At 43.9% G+C, this 22,204-nt stretch overlaps 1 protein-coding gene across 1 annotated transcript in view; it reads left to right on the top strand.

Annotated features, from left to right (window-relative positions):
* The window catches only part of LOC111865039 (four and a half LIM domains protein 3), a 423,310-nt gene that overhangs the window by 558 nt on the left and 400,548 nt on the right, over positions 1-22,204 (top strand). The window lies entirely within an intron of this gene.

Genomic DNA, 22,204 nt, shown 5'->3' on the forward strand with positions numbered 1-22,204 from the left:
GAAGATACTAATAAGACAGACTGTCACATTTGACGTATGTAACTTCATAGATAGCGAATGGTTAAGGAACTACGTCAGCGGATTGCAAGCGAAGTCAGCTTCCGCGTATCATGTCAGCAGGTATTTGTTTGGGTTGACGGTTTGTGGCGTTTTTTTAATTATGTTGTTGGTAGTTCAGACAATAACGCCTGCTGGAAACTGAAGAAAATCATGATATAATTCAGCATAACCAGTCGCCCTGGAGCTAAGAGTGCTACACATTCGAGCACAACATCCTCTTGATTGCGGCAGAAACGAATTTACGATTAACTATGAGAGCAGCCCATATTGAATGCTAGTGGAATAGTTATGGAAATTAAGCCTCTTAGCGGCAGTAACTGCTCCATTACTTCTCATAATAGGAGCAAGGTTTGTATGTAATTCTTATCCAGCTTTGGGAAATCACCACATTTGATTAGTTGGGAGCGAATGTTATGTTGTTTTCGCTTCAGATCTTACGGACTTATCATTGAACGGATTGGTCTAGAGGTAACGCTGTAACCTTGTATTCGGAAGGTGCTGTGATTGAACCTCCGCCGGGTCATCGATCACCCTGACGGAGTTCATATAATTTTCCCCAGTATTCCTAGACTAATGCGGAGATACTACCTCGTTTAGGTCACGACAGCTTCCTTCCAAATCCCCACCCATTCTGACAGTATGTAGTCTTGATATTGAAAACGTCTGAGTTTCATAACACTCAGCTCCGATGATGTCCCACTAGTTTGTGATGTTTCATGTAGTATTTATCCTAATATTGTAACACATTATAGCAATGTAGGTAGTGTTCTGCTGATCACAGTGGCCGCTCGTTCTAAGGCATGAACTGTCTTCGCACGTTCGAACGGACGAAGTCAAACTCAGCAATCCTGAGTGTTATGCACCATTTAGTGCTGAAAGAGTTTCCAGCAGACAGACAATACGTAATATTGTGAATAAACTTAGAACGACGGGATTGTTAATAGACAAGAAACAACAACATAAGCGTCGAGTGCTTACCGACGAGAAATTAGATGACATATAGGCAAAACTTGAACATACACCTAGAAAACCACTGAAACGTCTAGCTCAAGAGACAGTTTCAAAGTTAGTGCAAGAACGGCAACACACAATTGCTGAAGCCATCCAGTGAAAGTTGGTGTCTGGTGTGCCGTAAGAGCAAGAAAGATTGTCGTGCCTGTGTTTTTTAATGAAACAATTAATTGCGAAAAATACCTACAGCATTTTCAACACTTCTTGTAATCAGTGAATTGTAACTACTTAATTCCAAACGTTATCGGCCGTCAGGCTTGCCGATTCATCGGCAAAATTCGTATGCGCCTACCGGCAAGCAGCGCACCGGTCGTCATGAAGCGCAGAGCCGCGTACTTGTCAAGTGAGTAAAAATATTCCCCGTATATTGAGTTTTCAAGACCCGTGAAGTGAGCTAGTTATGCGCCGTGGGCCGTCTCGGCTCGACTCGAGGTATGTCGAACTTCTCTGCTTGATTTGCGCCCCCCCCAATAAAAAGAGAAACTCAACGGTGTAAATAAATTTTATTGTATTTTTTTCCTGTACCTGTCGTGATGATGATGGTTTGGTGAACTGGACTGCTATTCATTTTTAATTAGAAGCTGCACTATTGCCCAGTGGTCAACTCAGCCTCTAACAGAAATGAGTACCAGGAATATTCTTGGAATATTTTGAGGGGTAAAGGGCGGCCGGTGCGTAAGGCTGACAGCTTTACCGCCATCTATGAGCCGATTGTCTAGAAAATGTGGGAACCTCAATATCTCACAACCCTATGGGCCCCTACGGCCTGTAACAGGGATACCTTTACTTTTTTTTTTCTATAAGTAAGAAACATGTGGGCATGCGGTAGCGTAGTTGTTTGAGGAACTACGCTACAATCCAGAAGGTCGCGGGTTCGATTCCCGATGAGTTCATTGGATTTTTTCAATTGACTTAATCCTTCCAGCCGCACTATGACCCTGGAGTCGACTTAGCCTCTAACAGAAATGCGTACCAGGAATATTCCCGGGGGGTAAAGGGCGCCCGGTGTGTGCCGATTGTCAAGAAGATGTGGGAACCTCTATTTTTGACAACGGTACGTTCTTCCACTGCCTGTTACGTGGATAACATTACCTTTTACCTCCATAAATAAGGAACACGGGATGGAAGAAGATGCGTTCTTTCGATTCTTGCATGAGATATTTATTGGTGTTATCCACTGTTTGCTCTTAGTTTATTCTAGGTTCCTTCGTGCCGAAACGTTACGCAAATCTCGGGTCGTGTAACCGACCAACTAGCTAACTAACCACATAACTCCGCTTGTTGCCTCCTGCATGCTGGTTTCTTGCATGGCTTACTGTCCAGCCCTGAAGTTCGAGGTGACATGTTCCACCGAAACGTCGGTTTAATTTACGGCGTTATAAACACGTTACAATATATAACTCTTCTCCTGTGGTAGTAGTTTGAATTTATTTTTAGTCAGTTTTTTCATAATATTGAAGATCGCCGACACCCGGAATTGTTGAGAACAATATTGTTTTTTACTTGTGAAAGAGAAAGGCAGGTACTTTGCGAAATGATTATTTGAATTTATAATTAATAGTAATTAATTAATATAGTTCTTTATTGCTAGTGGGGTGGGACTAAGTCAGTTGTACTGCGGTCACTTCTGGCCTATTTTACCAGCCCAGATGATAGGTGAGGGTGATTGTGGAGCAGTTGGTGGAATGAAGATTGGCAGGGGAAACCGAAATACTAGGAGAAAACCCGCCTCAGCGCCGCTTTGTCCACTACAAATCCCACTTGACCAGGCCCGGGATCGAACCCGGGCCGCCGCGGTGGGAAGCCAGCGACTAACCGCTTGAGCTACTGCTCGACCCTTGATTAATATAGTTAATGATAATAATTCGGGCGTATTCGAATTAAAAATTGAGCATTCACTTCATCTTCTGAATTGGATTAGCGTTGTGATACAGTGCGTTCAACCAACGAGGAAAATTCGCAACACAGCTGGGCGGGAACAACATTCCTCACAGATTGCTGCTGTAACTGCCGATAGCAGATGAGGCATTGGCGCTGATAAACGCGCACCATCAGATGGTCTGATCTTGTCACTGCAGTAAGTCGCTTTAATAGTCAAGCTTTGTTAGAGGTGTCGATAGGCCGTCGACATTTATACTGAAATGGAGTTCACTATTGAACAGCGTGTGTTCATTGTCGAAACTTTTGGAAGGAGAAACGTTACAGCAAATGTATCCGTAAGTTTCGTCGTAAATATCCTGACTCGCCAGTTTCTACAAAGTCATGTATATCTAAGTTTGTGAAAAAGTGGCGGGCCACAGGTTCAGTGTGCGATATAAAGAAGCAATCGAAGAAGATTGTGCTGACTGAAGAAAAGATTCGGGCTATTGAAGCACAAATACAGATCAGTCCTCGAAAACCGTTAAGACGCTTAGCACAGAAAACTGGTGTTTCGCTAGGATCAGCTTTCACAGGCACAAACTTAATCAAATTTTGCCTGTACAAAATAACAGTTGTGCATGAGCTGAAACAACCAGATTACGCAGCAAAAATTCGTTTTTGCAAATGGCTGCTGCAAAATGTGCACGTTGGAATCGTGGATGCACAGCTTCTGTTCATGACTGATGATGTGTGGTTTCACGTTAGTGGCCATGTCAGTGCACAGAATGTAAGAATACGGAGCGATGAAAATCCTCACACTATACAGCAAGTGTCATTACATAGTGAAAAAGTGGGGGTGTGGTGTGCTGTAAGTCCAGGCGAATCATTGACCCTTTGTTTCTCCACAAAACCGTGAACTCTGACCGCTACTTTAATGATATACTGAATCTGTTCTTCAGTCAACTGACTACTGAAGACATTATGAGTATTGTGACATGTTGATCCCTACCGTCCCAGCTCCACGTAGCGGTAACTTAGCGATCGCGTAATAGGTGAGTAACCACCCCGCAATGCTAATCAACAGCGGTGACGTCACGCGCGGAGCCGAAGAGAGCCGAGCGGAGCCGAAGATAGCCGAGCCCCCGTAACCTGGTAACTATGCAATGCTAATCAACAGCGGTGGCGTCACACTAGCAACAGCGCCCTGGGCTATACGCCACGTCACACTAGCAGCAGCGAAAGGCTATATAAGTGGACTCCACAGCCGTCGAAGACAGTTCAGAGTTGTACGGCAACAGTTATACCGTGGATATCGCCGAGTCGAGACGTAGAGTCAGCCAGTCAGTTGTATTGTGGCATTTGGAGTGTACTAATTGTGATACTGCAGATAGCAGTAATCGTAAATCTGTAATTTGAGTGATTGTGAGAGCGGATGTGAAATAAAGTTCGCTATATAAAATACATCGTGAACTTATTTGTCGCGTGATACACCCCCCGATACGCGACAGTATTTTCAGCAAGACAGCGCTACAGCACATACGGCTAATGCAACCATGGTCGCAATACGGGAAGTGTTTGGAGAGAGAATAATCACCAGGGGACTGTGGCCTCCAAGATCCCCAGATCTCAGTTTTTGCGATTTTTATTTTTGGGGAAACCTGAAGGAAAAAAGTCTACAAGAATAATCCTCGCATCACCGAAGCTTTGCAGAATGACATAACACGCCACTTTTTTCACAAGCATGGATACACACGACTTTGTGGGAGCTGGCGAGTGAGAATATTTACAGCGAAACTTACGGATACATTTTCTATAAGCTTTTATCTTTGCAAAAGTTTCGACGATAAACACGCTGTTCAACAGTGAACTTCATTTCAGTATAAATGTTGACCGCATATCAACACCTCTAACAAAGACTGACTATTAATGCGACTGCAGTGTCAAGATCAGACCAGCTGATGATGCGCGTTTATCAGCGCCACTGACTCATTCTGCTATCGGCAGTTAGAGCAGCAATCTGTGAGGAATGTTGTTATCGCTCAGCGCTGCTGCCAGGTTTCCTCGGTGGTTGAACGCCCTGTATTAATACATTTTGAAATATGCGTACAGAATAATTTTTCTGATCTAACTTCGATGCAGCCCAGTCTATTGTAAAGTGTTGACGAATAATACATTTGCAGTCATCTTTAAGCATAATGAAATTTGCGTCTAATTCTGTCGTTGTAGAACCCGAATATTCTGTACTACCAGTGCCAGAGTTAGCGAATTGGACACGATCTTTAGCTGGTTCCATCCATCTCTGGCCCCACTGGCACAATCGATTTCCCTAATATACATCTTTATATTAATCCATCTCCTTGGTCTTCCAAGAGGTTTCCCCACCAAAGTTCTCTACGCGTCTTCAGCCCAAGCTACATGCCTAGCCCACCGTAGTTTCTGCGATTTCACACTCGTTATGTGGTGTCATACATTGTTCCTGTACTTCATATCACATGTCTAAGTATTATTTTCCCCTGAGGGTTCTGATTTTAAAAAGTTTTCTCACACCGAACCGTTCTTGGAGACCGCATGTCAGAACAGGTTTTCAGTGGAATCCTGATTAGGTGCCAGCATGGGAAATATTGGCCGAGGAAACAGCCAGTTTTCTTAACAGAGTGCAAACTGAACAAGAATTTGGTGAGCCGTTACCAACTCTTTGTACCAGAAGGTCTCACTAAGTGCTGACCAGTTTAGTCAGAAAAAGTACTGATACTCGGTCGAAGGTCCTGATGCAATATAATTTGTAGTGTTTACTGCTTCATTTAGCACTGTTTTCAGATGCCCATTCTGTTGCCATCAAGCGAATAAGCAAATCATGCTGCGAAGGCTTGAGTGTCTCTTCACAGTAACTGTGACATATAGAATGAAATAAATAAAACAAGAAGTTCCGGATAGGACTCAATAATGCCAGCTTTCCTACTGCAAGGACTTCTAGTCCACACATCATCTGTTGTTGATGTAATGTTTAGATACTGTCAGTTATAGCCCAACATTGTAATTTGGTTGGCGTGTTGCACTCGTCTACATGCGATCGAGTCCTCGTCGCGTTATAACTTCTTTACTACTTGCAACTGTAAATACGTTAGAGTATTATTATTGTTGTTTTTATTCCATGTTAGGAAGAAAGCATTATTTCACTAAAAATGTTGTCTACGTGATATTTACGACAGTGAGTCGGGATAGTGCAGTCGGAAGAGCGACGGGCTACGGGCTGGATGACCGGGGTGCGATTCCCGGCAGGGGCAAGAGATTTTTCCTTCACAACGTCAGACCGTCTCTGGTACTCACCCAACCTCCTGTCCAGTAGGTACCCAGCGAGGGTTGTTCCTCTGGGTGTAAAGAGACAGGGCCGTGAAGCTGACAACTTACCTCCAGCTAATGCCGAGGTCAATAAATGTGGAGCTATACCACTACTTCCCCATATCTCTTAATGGCGTAGTTCTTAATTGGGCACAGGGATGACGTTACTTTTTTTAAATTTATTGAACAGACCATCAATTTTTCCTGGAGGGGGGTAAGAATTTTCACTTCTCCACGTCGTCCAAACCGGCTCTGGGGCCCACCCAGCCTCATATCCAATGGGTAACGGGGGTTCTTTCACCGGGGGTAAAGCAGCCGGGCCGTGAAGTTGACCACTCACCTCCAGCTAGTGCCAAGGTCAAGAAAATGTGGCTTATACATCCACTCCACCATACGTCTTCATGACGTAGTGCTTAATTAATTATGCGCATGGACAGCTTTACCTTTATCTCCAACCTTTTTCCACCATCATATCTTTATTCTTATTAAGTTCTAAACAGAGGCCGCGCCATAGCTCAAGCGGTTAGTCGCTGGCTTCCCACCGCGGCGGTCCGGGTTCGATCCCAGGTCTGGTCAAGTGGGATTTGTGGTGGACAAAGTGGCGCTGGGGCAGGTTTTCTCCGAGTACTTCGGTTTCCCCTGCCAATCTTCATTCCACCAATTGCTCCACAATTACCCTCACCTATCATCTGGGGCTGGTACAATAGGCCAGAAGTGGCCGCAGTACAAGGGACTTAGTCCCACCCCACTAGCAATAAAAAGATGGTATAAACACTATTTCATATAGACCTTGGCAAAAGTAGTACTCGTACATCATTGCAGGCTCGTGTATGAAGTGGCACAATTTGTGCTTTCACCATGCACTTGCTAGTGATTGTATGAAATATAAAGTGTGCGAGATCTTCGTGGCCTCCAGTGGCATTCATAACAGAGATCATGAAAATAGGGTCATTTGTTTTAAATATAGAAAGGGTGGCACTACAGACATATCATGTTGGGACAGTGAAATCTGGGAGGTTGCGATTGCCTGTTCTTGCGGTTGTGGAGGTAAAGACAAGGACTGCATATATAAATCTTTGTGTGTAAACCTCTTGAAAAAAGACCGAGGAGGTGAAGATCGATCTGAGATAGACAGATTGTTGAGAATGGGAGGCGAACGGAAGTGGCGGAGGATCATATCTGCTGGGGAGGAGGGGGTTATCAGCGTTGAACCTTCGAGTTCTGTTATCATTTTGTGGGGAAAATCTACATTATATAGCAATGCGTGCTGTACAAATTATGGTAAAATAAGATAGAGCTATCCCTGTAACAGGCGATGGAGGCCCATAGGGTTGTGAGACGTTGAGGGTCCCACATTGTCTAGAGTGTAGACAAATGAAAATGAAAATGAGGCTGCAAGTAAAGTAAGTCTACAAGTAGCTCATTTGTTAGCCAAGGAAGGAAATCCCTTTACTGATGGTGAGTTAATTAAATCATGTTTGATTGTAGCAGTTGAAGAAATGTGTCCAGAGAAAATGGATTTATTTAATAATATCAGCCTTTCCGCGAGAACAGTTGCCCGAAGAGTTGAGGACATTGGTAGCGACATCACTAACCAATTAATTAACAAGGCAAATGATTTCGAGTGGTTTTCCTTAGCTCTTGATGAGTCGACAGACATTACAGATACTGCTCAATTGCTGCTGTTTATTCGAGGAGTCAATGCTGACTTTGAAGTGACTGAAGAATTAGCTTCTATGAATAGTCTGCGTGGAACAACTACAGGCGAAGACATTTTCAAGGAAGTTGAGGAAATGTTAATGAAGTACAATCTGAAGTGGAATCAGCTACAATGTGTGACAACTGATGGTGGTAAAAATATGTCTGGAACAGGTAAAGGCTTAGTTGGAAGCATTTACACAGCTTGTGAGAACGCAAGGTGTACAAGGCCTATGGTTATTCATTGTATCATTCACCAGCATGTACTTTGTGGCAAATATCTTAATCTGTCGTGTGTTTTAGAACCAGTCGTGTCAACGGTGAACTTCATTCGTTCTCGTGGGCTGAACCATCGTCAGTTCCGTGATTTTCTGTCAGAAGTGGAAGCCGAATATCCTTACTTACCCTACCACATAGCAGTGGTAAAGTTTTATTAAGATTTTTTGAACTCAGAGCAGAGATTGAAATTTTTCTCAATGAGAAAAAACGCCCTCAACCACTATTATCGAACACTGAATGGCTTTGGAAATTAGCTTTTGCTGCTGATATCATGGGATTTCTTAATGGATTCAACTTGAAGCTACAAGGCAAAACAGTGCTAATATGTGAAACTTATACTGCGGTAAAATCATTTCCACGACAACTGGCTTTGATTGAGTCACAAATCATGTCAAGCTGTTTCGTGCATTTCCCATGCTGTCAAACATTAAAAGAAGAAGTGGATTCCCCATTCCCGCACGAATTTGCAGGTTATATATTTTCTGAGCTCAAAAAACAGTTTCAGCAACGTTTTTCGGATCTTGATGCAAGTGCAGAAGACATTTTCAGATTTGAAAATCCATTTAACTGTACAATTGAGGAACTTCCACCTAACCTTCAATTGGAAGTGATTAATCTGCAGTGTGATAACATGCTAAAAGGCAAATTCCAAGAGAACAATCTAACAGAATTCTATAAGTGTCTTCCAAGTGATGAATATGGTGAATTAAGATCATATGCTCGAGGTTTGATCTCTGTATTTGGTAGTACCTACCTGTGTGAAAAGACATTTTCAAAGATGAAATATGTAAAATCTCAATACAGGTCAGCATTAACAGACGAACATTTGCAATCAATTATGATGATAGGGAGTACTAACTTTGACCCCCAATTTGAAGAAATGTTATCTCAAAAAAAAAACAATTTCATTCATCCCATTAGTAGCCTAAAGCTGTGTTTCAAACAATGATTGTAGTTCCTTTTGTATTTTTATTATGTTACATTTTCACCAGTAAATTTGTGAAAACTTGTTTTTTAACCTGTTATTTTAACTGTACCGACCTTTAAAGATCCTCGAGTTTGCCTCTTGGCCCTCAGAGTGTAATGTATTTTATATTTGGCCCTTTACGAAAAATCTTTGCCGACCCCTGGTCTAGACAATCGGCTCACAGATGGCGGTAAGGCTATCAGCCTTACGCGCCGGCCACCCTTTACCCCCAAGAAGATTCCTGGTACTCATATCTGTTAGAGGCTGAGTCGAACCCAGGGCCATAGTGCGGCTAGAAGGATTAGGTCAATTGAAAAAAAAATCCACCTCATCGGGACTTGAACCCGCGACCTTCCGGCTTGTAGCATAGTACCTCAACCAACTACGCTACCGCGTCGGAAGAATACTTAGAACAGACGCTCATTAGCCGAAAGCGAGCACGGTATGAAATCCTTGGAAGTATGGAGCTCAGATTCGGCTCGGGGCACGAAATTATTTTGGCGTCTGTTCGTGTTCTTTGTTTATATACCTTGGGATGGACCGATCCCCCCACCCAAGGAATCATACAACTTGTAAAATACATAAATGAAATGAAAAGCTCTACGCCGGTATATTTATCTGTAGTCGAGGACCAATTAAGACATAAAAGGAAGTTGTCCATATGCTTAATTAAGCACAATGCCATCAAGACGTGTGGGTAAGTCGAAGTGTAGCTCCACGCATTCTTGTTTGCACACTAGACGGAGGCGAGCGGTCAGCTTCACTCTTCGTCCCCTTCTGTCAAGGGGCAAGAGCCCCCCGTATGCAGTGGACAGGAGGCTGGAAGGGTCCCAGAGCCTCAATGGACGTTGTAGAGAAGAGAAAGTCTCATACTCCTGCCAGGAGTCTGAACTTCAGTTTCTTGGTTGTCCAGCCCGTAGCTTAATCCAGTCTCGGCGCCACTTCAGAGAGAAAAACATAACGAAGTGTGATTCAATGTAATCGTGAGAGAACTGAAAGTGTCCGTTCAGTCCACCTGCCAGGTTGCTGACTGCCGTGAAGGCCACCCTCACTCCCCATTGTAGTTGCTGTAAAATATCCTTAAAAGTCTAGTGTGCTTTTGTTTGTATCGCTATGCACGTACCACGAAGATTTACGGTACAATCTCAGTCGAAACGCAGTTTCATTTTAATCTGTGATTTAATAGCATGTAACTGAGTTTTCAAAGTACTGAGGAGGTAGGATTTTACTAGACAGATTATGTATGTATATATATATATATAAAATATATATATATTTCGGCTTCTACTTTTAAAGAAATAAAAAGAAATTCGGAGTAGAACTCATAAACCATGTTTTCCTGTTGCACAGACATACAGCCTTACAAGTCTTGTGTTTTTAATATTGTATTTAGATAATGTATGTTTATAATCTAACAATAAATTGTAATTAGCTCACAGTAGGTTTGGACCTTCTCGAGCCAGTACTGTTTGTGTGTAGTTGTAGACTTGTCATTATTATTATTAACATTATTATATCATATTTTCGGGAGGAACATAGTTATTTAAGTATAGATGATGAACCTTCCCAGTTTCGCACCACTCCATGTTTGTAATTGCTGATTTATGAACAACGTTTCATACGTAATTTCTACTAAAGTCTATATTCTTCAGGCGAGATTTCATATTGCCGGATCCAGTGATTAATAGCATCTAATGGCATAACTTTCGTATGAGATTTCATATTCATAGCTCAAATGGTTCATTGCACTGTCATCATTAAACGAATTTCTGCGGTCCCTAAAGCGAAATCCGGTCGGACCGTGCTTGCTGTCTGTAAGGGCCGTGAAGGCCCGAAGGTTGTAGAATGATTCTGGCAGTGAAAGAAAGTCGTGTAAATATCCAGGAGCGTGCTCCTAACCAAATATTGCAATATTTTTGTGACGCCGTCTTTCATTTGACGGGATACAAATTGAATGTACAAACACAAAATACTAACATAACACATTAAATAGTACCATTCCCCAGTCACATGCAAACAACTGATCTTGCCATCATGCTGAAATGAGCCGAAGATTTTCGACGGTGCGTAATTTGAAGGCGGTATTTGACTGCATATTGTCATTTCTGTTCAGTCTGGCAGTAATGAAATATTTAAAAATAAATTATCTATATATTGATTTCTTCTCATTTAATGATTTTGTATAGCGAGACAAGACAAAGTCATCCTGAAGAGAAGTAATGCATTGTTTGTCGGCCCGACTTGGTGGGAGAAGCGTCCGACTCCGCCTGAGTCGGCCTTCGCGAACGAACGTGCTGTTTGAATCAGTTTCTCGTCTGTCGACTGTTGAGGATTACTTTATGGCGACCAACTAATTGTCCTCTTGTACCAGCCCCGGATGATAGATGATGAATAAGGAGCAGTCTGGGAACAAGAAGTACTAAAATACTCGGAGAAGACGCCCTAGTGCCACTTTGTCCACCACAACTTCCACGTTACCTGACCCGGGGCCGGAACTTGGGCCGCCACAGTGGAAAGCCGGCGACTAACCACCTGAGCTATTGCACGGCCTATTTATATGGTTAAGAAGTTTTGAAAACACAAGTATTATTTTTTTTATTGCTAGTGGGGTGGGACTAAGTCCCTTGTACTGCGGCCAATTCTGGCCTATTGTACCAGCCCCATGATAGGTGAGGGTGATAGTGGAGCAATTGGTGGAATGAAGATTGGCAGGGGAAACCGAAGTACTCGGAGAAAACCTGCCCCAGCGCCACTTTGTCCACCACAGATCCCATTTGACCAGACCCGGGATCGAACCCGGGCCGCCGCGGTGGGAAGCCAGCGACTAACCGCTTGAGCTATGTCACGGCCTTTTTATATTGCTAAGAAGGTTTTGAAAACACAAGTAAATACAATCAGATTTACCGCTGTATAATTCCTTCTGCTGTCGCCGTAGGGAACTGTGTACTGTCTGCGTACCGTCCCACCCACGAATGCATTGTCTGCACCTGCCTACTAACCTGTAGGACCACACACGCGCACTCTCCTCTAGAGACCAATAAGGAGCTCGCAGAAGTTTTTTTTATTTCATGGGATGGAGTGAAACTGAGTCCACTTGGTACCACTGTCACTAATTAACCTATTGTACCAGCCCCGGATGACGAATGAATGAATTAATTCATTCAGCCCCGAATGATAGATGAGTATGGAGCATTTTGTGGAATGAAGATTGGCAGGGCAAACCTAAGTACTCTGAGAAAACCTGCCCCAGTGCCACCTTATCCACCACAATCCCACATGACCTGACCTGGGCTCGAACCCGGGCCGCTGCGGCGGGAAGCCGGCGACTTACCGCCTAAGCTACGACACGGCCTTCGCAGTGAAGTTATATGAAAATTGTGGAGTTAAGTTAACCTTGGTTAATGATATAGCACCCTTACTTGACATATTGTTCAGCTGTAAGAAGGACAGTGCCACTGTCCTGTATTGGAGCGCTCGACCTCCGCTAAGGCGCTGATGACGTGAAGTTACGAAGCGACAGGTCGCGGCTACAACCGGTATCCTGCAGAAATCCACGTCGAATTTTGTGGCAGACGATGTAAGTGCGTAAGCATGGAATCCGCAGCGTCTGGGGCTTTCTTGAAGTCTATGAATAGCTGATGTACCGTCTCATTGTATTCCCATTTCTTCTCCAGTATCTGATGAATGCAAAAAATCTGATCTGTAGTTTATCTCTTACGTCGAAACCCACACTGATGATCCCCAATAAATTCATCTGTATATAGACTTAACCTTGAGAGAATAATATTGGACAAAGATTTGTATGAAGTTGATAGCAGTGATATCCCCGACAATTACAACAGTCTGTTTTATCACCCTTCTTGTGAACTGGTACAGTAATAGATTCCTTCCACTGACTGGGCAATTCTTCCTCATGCCAAAGAGAAGTAATTAGCTTATGGATCTTAGAACGTAATATTTCGCCTCCTGCTTGAATACGTTCTGCTGGAATTTGATCACTACCTGGCGATTTGTACCGTTTCAATTTTGCAATAGCACTTTCATCACCAAAAGGGCAAGGATCAGGTACTAACGGCTAAGCTGTGTGTATTTCTGTCTGCCTAACATCACTGACCCTATGTACATTCAATAAGTGAGAGAAGTAGTTCCTCCACCTATTCAGAATATTGTGGGGAATCTGCAAGCAGATCACCATTCTCATCCTTCAGCAAGTTACTTATAGGTTGGTACCCCATCTTGAAGTAATTTATTCCTCTATACAGGTCTCTAATGTTCTTGGTCTTACTTTTCGTTACAAGTTCATCAGTTTTGTCTTTCAGATATTCTCTCTTTTTATTCCTGAAATGTCTGCTGGTTTCACGTCTTGTATTGTTCAGGTTATCCCCATTTGTTTCGCTTGGATCCTGTTACCCACTGTAATTTGGCTTGTTTTCCTTAGTCTAATAATTTTGAGCATCCATCATTGAACCATGGCTTATGCTTCGTCAATTTAAAATAAATTAGATTTTCTTTGGCAGAAATTTTGATATTCTCTCCGATAGTTTCCCAAGCTTTAATAACATCCCACCTCAGTGTCTAAAGTTTTCCAAACCCGCAAACCTGTTTGAAATTTCAAAACGATACTGTGAACACGGTGACAAAACTTCTGGCGCAGTAAATTGCAGATAATCTTGTTGACTAGTTCAGAGATCATCTGAAAGGAATGGCTCGACTGCGTTCAGATAAAACCATGAATAGAGCTGGTGATTTTTCCTAGAAGTTTTTGTCGTACTGTAGACGGCGGAACTCAAGGTCGTGGTTGCCTACGCTGCCTGAATGACATCATAGCGTCTTCCGATGTCTCGCTGAGCGATGGCCTTGTTCTTACTGCAGCAAGCTTTCCTAAGTGCAGTAGACGCCACAGGGAACGGAGGCTGTTAAAAACGAGGAATCTTTTAGAATTCATACATCTCACCTAATATTTGTGGAGCCAGAATAGTCGGTATAGCGACGGGCTACGGGCTGGACGCCAGGGGTTCGATTCCCTACAGGTGCAAGAGATTTTTCTCTTCGCCACAGTGTCCTGAGCGGCTCCGTGGGGACCACCCAGCCTCCTTTCCAGTGGGTACCGGGGCCTCTTTCTTCGGTGGTAAAGCGGCCGAGGCGTGAAACTGACCTCTCATCTCCATCTAGTGCCGAGGTCAAGAATGATGGAGCTATACCCCACTCCTCCATATGACTTAATGGCGTGGTGGTTTAATTAATTAAGCACGGGTACAATTTTACCTTTCATTTACCTTATGCAGGTGTCCCAGGAGGAAAAGTCAGTATTCTGGGAGGTCATAATATCGACCATTCTAAGCAAAGAAGTGTATATGTACATGTGTCCTATTCCGAACGGTTTCCGAGATAGAGCTATTTCACTTTACAGTTCCAAGATTGTTGGTAAGAAAGAGATATTACGTACTGTTTGTAATACCGGTATTTATTGTTCAAGTGACAAAGTTGTTACAGTATTCTTAGTAAATTCTAAAGGGTTCTGACGATGGTCAATGACACACAGAATTACTGGGTTTTTGGACATTTTCCATCGTCTGGAATTCAAGGTAATAGAGGACACGACGTTTCGGAAGCTAGATCTGTTTTCATCTTCAGTTTGAGACTCAACGTCGTCTAGACCGGCTCTGGTATCCACCCAACCTCCTATCCAGTGGGTACCGGGGGTAAAGCGGCCGGGGCGTGAAGGTGATCACCTCCAGCTAGTGCCGAGGTCAAGAAAATGTGGATCTATACATCCACTCCCCCATACGCCTTCGTGGCTTAGTGCTAAATTAGTTAAGCAAAGGGACAACTCTGGCTTTCCATCGTGCCCAGTCATCAGTACGATGGGAGTGCAGGAATTGTGAAGTCAGTAGATAGCGGGAGGCGGAGAGACGGTGACGCAACCGTCAACATTATCTTTGTGGGAGCAACAGAGAGCAGGATGGTCTCACCGACCCGTGTGATCGAATACCACATTCCTGCTTCGTATTTTGATAAGTTCCGGTATCGAATCTCAACCGAAATACCAGCTATTCTGAGATTTTGTTGTTTTCCGAAGTCCTGGCAGGTACGGTCAGTTATACACGGACAGCACATCAGCCACGAACGCACATTTCCCCGCTTAAGTATTTACATCCATTATACAGTTTGACGTTCTGTAGCATATGCAATTGAAAAGACGTTATTGAGTAACTCAAGATTCGATCAGGATGTCCCAAAAGTCGTTCTTCAAGGGAGAACTTGCCTGCCCTGCCGTCAGGATAGAATCCTAGCGTTCCAGTTACTTCCAGTGGCTCAGAATGCCTGTGTGAAATGGACTGTAACGAAATAACCGGCACTTTAGAAGCCCACGAACTCGGGTGGAATTGATTTTTGTCAACTGAAGAGCGAATATTGACTAAACATTTGCATACCAACCGTAGCTGTGGACGAAAAGCTTTTCTAGTTACATCCAGACAGTTCCTTGCATGGTACAATTATGTGGTATAAATATCCATGCGCTTATTCACTACTCCAGAAGTACAATTTCAATGTACAAGCCACTTATGAGAGACTAAGGGTACGGTCTGAGTGCAGCGGGGCGTGGAGCGGAGCGTGGGCAACTTATGGCAGGGACAGCAGCGGGCCGCTGCTCGGTCCTCAGTGTACCTCCAGCGTTCAGCCTTTTCAGGCGTGTTAAGGTCACAGTTTCCGTAGAAAATGGAGTCAGATGACTTATTACTCGATATTATTTTAGAAGAGAATACAATTCTTAAAGCAAATTTATTCAGTGAAAAGAAGGGTCCAAGTGTTGTAGTAAAACAAAACTGTTTGGCGAGTTTAATACAATTTTAATGCAATTTCGTGCCATGTTTTCTTCGCTGTTGCCCTGCTTCTGTACAGCGGATGGCGAGAGAGCCAGATTTCAGGTTTTCCTTGAACTTCCGAAATTATTTCCAAACGCTACTGAAACACAAACTGATTTGACCTGCACGCTGCACGCTAGTATAGCACGCTGCCCGCTCCGCTCAAAACGTTCGGTCCCAGGACACGCCAATATATTCAAACGGGTTTGTGATGCACGCTGCACGCCCCGACCCGCCAAACGCTACACGCCCCGCTGCACTCAGGCCGTACCCTAAAGGCCGCGCCATAGCTCAAGCGGTTAGTCGCTGGTTTCCCACCGCGGCGGCCCGGGTTCGATCCCGGGTCTGGTCAAGTGGGATTTGTGGTGGACAAAGTGGCGCTGGGGCTACCATTGGTCCGCGTGAACTCGGCCCATGGCGACCGTACTTTTGGNTGTTCGTAGTCTTCCGTTAGAGCCTGTCATGAGCGGCTAGGCGTAGAAACTGGTTGATTCTCGAAAACATAAGTTTTCTTTCCGTTTACATGCTTTTTTATGTAAAATAAAAAAGGAAAACTTCCATGCCTCCATGCTGTGTGCCTGTCGTGTTATTGCTATCTTGTATCCTTTGTCGAATTTGCTGAAATGTTGTGTAGGGCTCTGTTACTGTCACTTGGAGATAAGTTGTGAGTGTGGACACAGCTGCTTGAGATTTGCGTTTTACCTAGCCATGAAAAAAAGTTTATATTCGTTTCGTTAGAGCGTCTTTACTTTGGGTCCTGCCTAGGGACGAGTCGTGAGGTGTAGCCCCAATTAAGGACAGATTATGATATGCAAAGGTCGTGCCATATCTCAGGCTATTAGTCGTTGGCTTCCCGTCTTAGCGATCCAGGTTCGATCCCAGATGAGATTTTTAGTGGACAGAGTTTTATTGGGGCAGCTTTTCTCCTAGTACATCGGTTTCCCCTGCCATTTCTCACCCCACTAACTGCTGAACATTCATTAATCGTGCCATCATCGGCGTTGTGTAGTCACGATACCGATAGCGTAGCTAAACAGCCAACATCTGATATCGTAGTGGTTGGTCCGGACCATCATGCACCTCAGAGGAAATGGCAGATGGGCATAGAGCGTTGCTGGCATTGTGACGGACCAGAGAATAGCAAAGTGCTTAAAGTGAAACTTGCTACTTCGTCCGCTACAAAACCTTGGAAATAATGTCCCTGAATTGAAGCCGGACCTTCGCTATGAAAAGCTGGCGTTCCACCACCTGACCAGCGACCTTATCTGAGTAAATGTGCATGATTTGAGTCTTGTGAGGATGGGCTTCAGTGAGTATGTCGTGTGTTGTTGGGTATAGGCTTTGGAGAAGTTACAGCTGGGGCTTCCAACGCTTCTCTTGTAGGTGTGTTATTTGACGGAGGAAGTTGATTGATTTATTGGTGGGGTTTTTATGGACACACCCGCAGAGGTTCTCTCACGATGAGTTAGGACTGAAGAAATTGTGAAGCAAATGACATGCGGGGGGAGGAATACTTACTTACTTACTCATGGAGCTGAGCCCTTCTTGAGGAGCCGCCAATTCTGTAGCTACTCAAATTCCCAGCATTTTATGGATCCCGAAGGTTCATTAGCGTGTTCACAAGAACCCTCCACTGGTCCCTATCCTCAGCCAGATGTATCCAATCCATACCATCCCATCCTATCTGTCTAAGATCCATTTTAATATTGTCCACCCACCTACGCCTTGTTCTCCCCAGTGCTTTCTTTCCTTCTGGCTTTCTGACCAATATCCTATATTCATTCCTCTTCTCCCCCATTCATGCTACATGCCCTGCCATATCATCCTTGAATTGATCAGTCTAATTATATTTGGAAAAGGGTACAAGTTATGAAGTACATTATGCAGTTACGGGAGGGGAGGACTAAGGAAACTAATGCTAAGCCAACAGTCTACTGTGATTTCCCCAAATCCTCAAGGAGATCCAGAATGTTATGATCGTATGTTTCATGTTTAGCACTCGTGCTTCGTATTCGTAAGGTACCGAGTTCAAATCTCTTCACGGAAACGGGTTTTCCTGAGAAATTCTCTTGGCCTCATCAGGCAGATGTTGCGAGGTATGTATTTATTTGTTTCTTGTGCCACGATGTTTAAACTAACAAGCAAGGCCTCTGTAGCTCTGCGGTGAAAACGACCGATTTATAGGCAAGGAAGAGATCTGGCTGTTTTAAGGTATATATCGAAATTCTGCTGGGGGGGGGGATAGAAATCTTGGGATAATCTTCAGGCGAACAGGATTTAAACCTTGTACCTCTTGAATTCGTGTCCGATGAATTTATCGCTGTTTGAACCCGCACACGTCTCTTTTTCCTACCATTACAGAGGTGAATGGGCATTAAACATGTTTCAGTTTTTCAGTGGCAGGTACAAAATTGCCGGTCACGGTAGCCGAGCGGTCTAAGGCATGAACTATCTTCGCTCGCTCGGAAGCCGGGATCGTGGGTTCGGATCTGTTTCCTGTGAGGTACGAACTGAATTCTTATATATTATTCTTATACACTGCCGGTCACTGTAGCCGAGCGGTCTAAGGCATGAACTGTCTTCGCTCGCTCGGAAGCCGGGATCGTGGGTTCGGATCTGTTTCCTGTGAGGTACGAACTGAATTCTTATATATTATTCTTATACACTGCCGGTCACTGTAGCCGAGCGGTCTAAGGCATGAACTGTCTTCGCTCGCTCGGAAGCCGGAATCGTGGGTTAGAATCCCACACAAGGCATGGATGTTTGGTGTGTGTATGCGTTTATTCTGTGTTTGTGTTGTCCTGTGTTTAGATAGAGGCCTTGCGACGAGCTGATCATCCGTCCAAGGAGTCCTACCGTCTGTAAAATGATCATGAAACTGAAATATCAGAGGCAAGGGCCTAAGGGGCTGTAGAATCAGTGAAAAAGAAGGTACAAAATGAGTTTTAATAAGCCGGATAGTCTTGATCAAAAATTACATTAGAAAATTATATCGTGCACAACGTTTTGTTATCCTCTATTCTGTTCTGTATGCAAGAGCCGGGAAAGCACAGCAGGGTATAGTGACGGGCTACAGACTGGAAGGCCGGGGTTCGATTCCCAGCAGAGGCAAGGTTTTTATCTTCTCCACAAGGTCCAGACCGGCTTTGGGACCCACCCAACCTCTTATCCAATGGGTACCGGTGGTTGTTTCACCGGGGATAAAGCGGCCGGGGCGTGACGAATAAAACTGACCTGCTTACAGTGCCGAAGTAAAGAAAAGTGAAGCTCCTCCACTTTCTCATACGCCTTCATGGTATAGTGCTTAATTAATTAAATAAGCTTAAGGATTACAATATGCAAGACATGAGAACATACATACCACTTTTTACGCAGCTTGAAATAATGGCGTTATTGAAACGAGAATATAGTTTTATTAGGTAATAGAAGATAATGCTCTCACATTACGGTTGACAGACATTATAAGAACAAATTCCGTGCTTTTAGTCCGCAAGCGAACTATACGAGCGACCGCCGCTTGTCGGTGAAGTTAGTGCCAAATTTAGCGGATAGAGAGTGTCACGTGGTCAGCGCAACGAATCCCCACGACCGTTTATCTCGGTTTTCTAGACCGAACATTATAAGAACACCAAGAACAAATACAAACATGAAAAACTCTCTGTTATGGCCCAGAACATGTTGCGCAAGGGTATGACATGACGGAAAAAATATGTGTGTACGTTTGGAACGTATCAGAATTCGTCTGAATACTCATTTTCTTTTACCTTACCATAACCTTATTGCTTAGTATAATCTAAGCTGACGTTAGCATAAGTTCTCAACATATTTTAGACATTTATGTTTAAACCGAGCGGATTGGTATACTGTAATGGTTTAGACTCTTCTGGACATGCTCGGTTCGATTTTCCTGACTGAGATTCATCGTGGTTTTCTCAGTACCACCAGGTATAATCTGGGCAAATTCTTTCCAGTTTATCATTCGTCAGTCATCTCACGCTATGTAGTTCAGCTGCCGACAGCGCCATAAAATGATACATAAATTGGTGGAAGTCTGGGGAAGTCTTGCAATAGAATGACAGTTTAATTAAGTGATGACTCGGCGAAAGAGAATCTGGATCACTGTTATCAGGGCCTGAACCGTTGCGTTTGATTAGAGGGGGGAGCGTCTGCAGTATTCTCTTCAGCTTAGGGCTTCCTCTATAAACAGACAGGCTTCTAGTCAGCTCAGCCGTGAAGCGAACTTAGCCCCAACTCGTTGGGTGGACCTTCCTATCTTCCAATTCATACCGCGTGCTCTATTATCAGTTCTCTGTATTCCCTGGAGGGCGGGATAGAGGCTGGGCTACAGATGGGTCGAGTTCGACTCCCTGTAGAGGCAAGATTTCTGTCCACTTCTCGTCGTCCAGACCGGTTCTGGGGCCCACCCAGCCTCCTTGCAGTGGGTACCGTCGTCTCTTTCACCGGTGATAAAGCGTGAAGCTGTCCACTCACCTCAATCTAGTGCCGAGGTCAAGAATGCATGGTTCTATACATTCACTCCCCCCACACGTGTTCTCCTCATAGTGAATAATTAGTCAAGCACAGGGACAGCTTTACCTTACCTGTATCACCCGTCACCAGTCGGCCTCGACGTCATGAGGCTTCATCGGAAAGTGATGAGTTTGTGATTCGAAGTTCCCGGTGCTGACATCGGACGTGATCAAGCGGTAACGCTGGAGACTTTTATTGAGGAGGTGCCCGGTTCGAATATCTGGCGGACCACCGGCTATCCTGAGTGAGGATTTCCGTGGTTTTCTCAGTCCAGCCAGGAAATTCCGGGATAATTTTCCAACAGCTACGACCGCTTATATTCAGAACTTTTGATGTTTGTCTTTCATCTGTTATCCAACTGCTGAATAGTATGAGATTCTGACAGCGTCGTAAAGCAAACAGAAACATGTTGGACACGTATTGCTCTTAGAGCCCAGTTTTGTCGTGAAATTTGGCATGCCACATCAGCATGGGCAAGTGGGAAGAGATTTATGAGGGCACTTTTCAAGCATAATCTGTGATACGAACGGCATAGTGTCGAATAAATTAAAACATTCAAGATGTTTACATTTCTACATATAAAGAATGTCGCAAGAAGAAAGGTCAACATTCTGGGAGGTCATAGTATCGGTCATTCTAAGCAAAGAAGTGTATATGTACCCTATTCAGGACCGTTTCCGAGAGAGAGCTATTTTACTGTACATTTCCAAAATTGTTGATAAGAAAGAGATGTTACTTACTGCTTCTAATGCCGGTATTTATTGTTCGAGTGACGAAGTTGGTACAGTTTACCTAATATAGTACATTTCGAAAATTCAAAATCACAGCAGTCTGCAGCTCGTCGGTCAGAGTTCGTGGCTACAGATCCAGAGGGGCCGGGTTCGATTCCCGGCGCTACCAGATTTTCTGAGAAGTGGTGCGCCTGGAACGGGGACCATAGACTTAGCCGACAAGCGGCGGTCGCTCAGTCGGTATAGTTCGCTTGCGGACTAAAATCCACGGAGTAATAATTATTCACAGTGGATATTTCTTAACAAATCCGACATTCTGATATTCTGTCATTCCATATGTATTAAGACACTGTTTCTCAACATTTGTTTTTTCCTTAGCGGAATGCTTCTGAGCTCTTCTCTCATTTACATACATATTCATGTGTGTGTATAGGCACATACACACCGAAACATGCATGTGAGTGAGTGAGACAGCGAGTGTAGACAGAGGAAGAGAGTTGAATCCCACAATCAGCACTGTGGAACAGAGTTCTTTTTGAGAAGATAATAATCACTTAGCTAGTCAAAAATTTCCGGGCCTTCTGTGGAACATGAAAGGTTATTACAGTGTTCGAAACTGCCTGCTCTAGGTCCCTATTTGGTGCTAGATGAATACAGTTCAAACTCCAGTTATATTTCTTTAAGATCCGTTTTAATATTATCGTCCCATACACATATTTTTTTTCTTCAAATTATCTCTTCGCCTCTGTGGCTAAGGCGTTCGGGGCGTGAAACTGTTAACTCACTTCTAAGGGCCCCCATACACACACAGTTCGGCCTCCAGTTCAGCCTGCACAGTTGAAGACTGAAAGGCAAAACTGACG

The sequence above is a fragment of the Cryptotermes secundus genome, unplaced genomic scaffold (genome assembly GCF_002891405.2).
Source record: "Cryptotermes secundus unplaced genomic scaffold, Csec_1.0 scaffold971, whole genome shotgun sequence".
In the NCBI taxonomy this organism is placed as follows: domain Eukaryota; kingdom Metazoa; phylum Arthropoda; class Insecta; order Blattodea; family Kalotermitidae; genus Cryptotermes; species Cryptotermes secundus.